Source organism: Bombus affinis, unplaced genomic scaffold (genome assembly GCF_024516045.1).
Source record: "Bombus affinis isolate iyBomAffi1 unplaced genomic scaffold, iyBomAffi1.2 ctg00000658.1, whole genome shotgun sequence".
NCBI classification, from domain to species: domain Eukaryota; kingdom Metazoa; phylum Arthropoda; class Insecta; order Hymenoptera; family Apidae; genus Bombus; species Bombus affinis.
Genome location: NW_026109262.1, coordinates 37,501 through 42,312, shown reverse-complemented (window position 1 = coordinate 42,312; position 4,812 = coordinate 37,501). Strand labels below are relative to the sequence as shown.

At 48.0% G+C, this 4,812-nt stretch overlaps 2 non-coding genes across 2 annotated transcripts; both read left to right on the top strand.

The window, feature by feature from the left end:
- The first annotated feature begins 246 nt into the window (after positions 1-246).
- On the top strand, positions 247-2,169 carry LOC126928197 (small subunit ribosomal RNA). Its single transcript, XR_007716421.1, has one exon. It is a non-coding gene; the product is annotated as a small subunit ribosomal RNA (ribosomal RNA).
- Positions 2,170-4,263: 2,094 nt separating this feature from the next.
- Positions 4,264-4,418, top strand: LOC126928195 (5.8S ribosomal RNA). The gene has a single exon (XR_007716419.1). It is a non-coding gene; the product is annotated as a 5.8S ribosomal RNA (ribosomal RNA).
- The last annotated feature ends 394 nt before the right edge of the window (positions 4,419-4,812 follow it).

The window sequence follows — 4,812 nt, the reverse complement described above, 5'->3', positions numbered from 1 at the left end:
GAGAAAAGTTACAAACAGAAATAATTCTGTGAAGTATGAATCTTTGTATCGATATATGATGGTGAGAGAGGAGGAGAATTAAAGTGGCTGAGTGACGTTGTTACTGAACCATGGAACGTTGCTCTCTAAGTCATATTACATATATATATAAAATGAAAAGTCTCGTCGTACGGTGCTTACGTCCCACCTACGACACAGAGAGAACTTTTAAACGAAAATGCTGGTTTTTGGGAATATATTATAAGATCCCTGGTTGATCCTGCCAGTAGTCATATGCTTGTCTCAAAGATTAAGCCATGCATGTCTCAGTACATGCCGCATTAAGGTGAAACCGCGAATGGCTCATTAAATCAGTTATGGTTTCTTAGATCATACCTACATTTACTTGGATAACTGTGGTAATTCTAGAGCTAATACATGCAAACAGATTCCGACCAGAGATGGTAGGAATGCTTTTATTAGATCAAAACCAATCGGTGGCGGATGGCTCGTCTGTCCGTCCATCGTTTGTTTTGGTGACTCTGAATAACTTTGTGCTGATCGCATGGTCATCTAGCACCGGCGACGCATCTTTCAAATGTCTGCCTTATCAACTGTCGATGGTAGGTTCTGCGCCTACCATGGTTGTAACGGGTAACGGGGAATCAGGGTTCGATTCCGGAGAGGGAGCCTGAGAAACAGCTACCACATCCAAGGAAGGCAGCAGGCGCGCAAATTACCCACTCCCGGCACGGGGAGGTAGTGACGAAAAATAACGATACGGGACTCATCCGAGGCCCCGTAATCGGAATGAGTACACTTTAAATCCTTTAACGAGGACCAATTGGAGGGCAAGTCTGGTGCCAGCAGCCGCGGTAATTCCAGCTCCAATAGCGTATATTAAAGTTGTTGCGGTTAAAAAGCTCGTAGTTGAATCTGTGTGTCACAGTGTCGGTTCACCGCTCGCGGTGTTTAACTGGCATTATGTGGTACGTCCTATCGGTGGGCTTAGCTCCTCGCGGGCGGTCCAACTAATATCCCATCGCGGTGCTCTTCACTGAGTGTCGAGGTGGGCCGATACGTTTACTTTGAACAAATTAGAGTGCTTAAAGCAGGCTACCTTCGCCTGAATACTGTGTGCATGGAATAATGGAATAGGACCTCGGTTCTATTTTGTTGGTTTTCGGAGCCCCGAGGTAATGATTAATAGGGACAGATGGGGGCATTCGTATTGCGACGTTAGAGGTGAAATTCTTGGATCGTCGCAAGACGGACAGAAGCGAAAGCATTTGCCAAAAATGTTTTCATTAATCAAGAACGAAAGTTAGAGGTTCGAAGGCGATCAGATACCGCCCTAGTTCTAACCATAAACGATGCCAGCCAGCGATCCGCCGAAGTTCCTCCGATGACTCGGCGGGCAGCTTCCGGGAAACCAAAGCTTTTGGGTTCCGGGGGAAGTATGGTTGCAAAGCTGAAACTTAAAGGAATTGACGGAAGGGCACCACCAGGAGTGGAGCCTGCGGCTTAATTTGACTCAACACGGGAAACCTCACCAGGCCCGGACACCGGAAGGATTGACAGATTGATAGCTCTTTCTTGATTCGGTGGGTGGTGGTGCATGGCCGTTCTTAGTTGGTGGAGCGATTTGTCTGGTTAATTCCGATAACGAACGAGACTCTAGCCTGCTAAATAGACGTAACTTATGGTATCTCGAAGGCCCCCGGCTTCGGTCGGTGGGTTTTTACTACCAACGTACAAACAAATCTTCTTAGAGGAACAGGCGGCTTCTAGCCGCACGAGATTGAGCAATAACAGGTCTGTGATGCCCTTAGATGTTCTGGGCCGCACGCGCGCTACACTGAAGGAATCAGCGTGTTTTCCCTGGCCGAAAGGCCCGGGTAACCCGCTGAACCTCCTTCGTGCTAGGGATTGGGGCTTGCAATTATTCCCCATGAACGAGGAATTCCCAGTAAGCGCGAGTCATAAGCTCGCGTTGATTACGTCCCTGCCCTTTGTACACACCGCCCGTCGCTACTACCGATTGAATGATTTAGTGAGGTCTTCGGACTGGTGCGCGGCCAATGTGATAAGCATTGCCGATGTTACCGGGAAGATGACCAAACTTGATCATTTAGAGGAAGTAAAAGTCGTAACAAGGTTTCCGTAGGTGAACCTGCGGAAGGATCATTAACGATATAACACAAAAACTTAAAGAATTTGACTTGAACACTTGAAAAATACGAAACTGTATAAGTCGGTAAGGAGCCGTACTCCTCCTATATCGACGAACCAAAGTATATACGACGTATCAACAAGCTATATACTTTAACAAAGAACAGTTAAATTCGCCCGGAGCGTGGCTTACTCCGTTGGCAAAATGATGAAAAGACATAAGGAGGAGACGACCCTCCAGCTACGAAACTATATGAAGAGAAGGTGGCACTCTCTCTCGATCATCGGGATGAAGAGATACATATATATATATATATATATATATATATACATACATAAACGAATTCGAGGCGCCTGCGTGAGGTCGTACACAGAAAGACCCGCCGTCTGCGAATATTATGATTTTATAATAAAACTATAAATGGGAACTTGAGCTTTCGAAAATTAAACTTTGACACGAATATCGAACGAAAAATTACGAATGGAAACCACCCGTAAAGAGAAATGAGATCGAGGCGCTTGCGTGAGGCCGTATACAGAAAGACCCGCCGCCACGATCTCGTATTTTTTTTTTTGCGTCGTGGAGACCGTACAAACGAATAACAAAATCTCTAAAGTGCCTCGTGTCGGAGAGATCATGCTCGCCTATTCTCTTCTATGTTTCGTGGTCTGTGTTGCGTCTGCTCTCCTCCTAGCAACGGGACATCGAAGACTCCTCTTTGGGATCGAACGAAGCGACTAAAACGAGTCGACGAGAGCGAAAGTACGAGTAGCGAGTCGCGCATGTAGAAAGGATACCGACATATCTTCGAAGGTTCTCTTCGAAGATCCATGGATACCTTATGCGCGTCGACCTTTCGTCTCTTTCACCGCTCTCGGTCGTTCTCGAAACGTGCTTCCTACCCATAGGGCGTGTGTTCTTCGTATGTCGTTTTGTTCGAAATAACGAAACCACTTGTAACATACTCGTGGATCGGGTAACCTAGAACGAAAACGCATTGCGTGGATGTTGGCCCGCTATGATAATGATGATGATGACGATGACTATGATGACGATGCGTAGCAACGATTCGTAACTAGTCTAGCCGAAGTTGGTTCAGAGGGGACCGCAGGCTGTCTACCCTCGATGTCGTGAGTCGGACACCCGTGCCGTCGCTAGAGTTTTTTCAAAGCTCGGCTTCTGGATATTGGGAAGAAAGACCGCTCGAGGACGACGGCTGCGCGTGCGTCCCATCGAATTTTTTTTTTTATACCACCTGAACGACTAAAGTTTCGTCTAGTTCGTCGCATATAACCCGTTCAGAGGGGACCGCAGGCTGTCTATCCTCGTTGTCGTGAGTCGGACACCCGTGCCGTCGCTGAAGTTTTTTCAAAGCTCGGCTTCTGGATATTGGGAAGAAAGACCGCGCGAGGTAGATGGATGCGAGTCCCATCGAATTTTTTTATTTTTTAAAAAAAACAATCACCTGAACGGAGATGTGTTCTCTTTCGTCGATTTTTCACGCTTTGAGTCGTCGCGATCGCCATCCGTTCGGAGGAGATCGCCGACTTCGAAGCCTCGATGTCGTGAGTCGGACACCCGTGCCGTCGCTAGAGTTTTTTCAAAGCTCGGCTTCTGGATATTGGGAGGAAAGACCGCTCGAGGCCGAGGGTCGCGCGAGTCCCATCGAATCTTTACATCACCCGAACGATGGAGGCGCACGCTCTTTTTCTTGAATAATTGGACGAGAGGAATGCATATCGTATTATATATACACACACACACATATATATATATATATATGGGCTAGCCACCGTGCGTATTTCTTCGCGAGATCGTGTGCTGCACAGAGGATTCAGAATCGGGTGTTATATCCCCGTCGTTTCCTGACGAACGGAGCTTCGATCTCGATGGTTGTTATATATCATAATGTACTTTTCGCCCGGCCGGCGGACGCGCGTATCTTCGCGCGTTCGTCGGATTTCATTTTCGAACGTTTTCGTGTCGTCGATCTTCCGGCGACTTCTGCGCGTCCGATTCCCGTTGGTCGGTCGTGTCGGATCTCGGCTTCGCTCGAACCGAGTATTAAGAGTACATGGAGTACAAGAGTTTTAAAAAATATATGAAAAGATTACCCTGAACGGTGGATCACTTGGCTCGTGGGTCGATGAAGAACGCAGCTAATTGCGCGTCAACGTGTGAACTGCAGGACACATGAACATCGACATTTCGAACGCACATTGCGGTCCACGGATACAATTCCTGGACCACGCCTGGCTGAGGGTTGCTCACGTAAACCTAAGACTGCTTGCGTTGCGTGTCGTTCCTCTCTATCTGTCTCTCTCTGTCCCTTGGTGCCTTCGACAACCCGCCGTCGTTCTTACGATACGTAGAACGTTTCAGAGTCGGAGGAAGCGCACGAAGAAGGATACGAACAAGAGCGGACGCGAGAGAACGTACGCGACGTACGAGCGATTGTTGGACGCTCGTCGGCGTTCGTCGCGGTCGTGTCGAGACCGTGCAATTCGTACGCATGCTCGATATATAAACTATCGTGTTCACGGGAGACACTACGAAACTCTACCTCTGTCTCTCTCTGTCCCTTGGTGCCTTCGACAACCCGCCGTCGTTCTTACGATACGTAGAACGTTTCAGAGTCGGAGGAAGCGCACGAAGAAGGA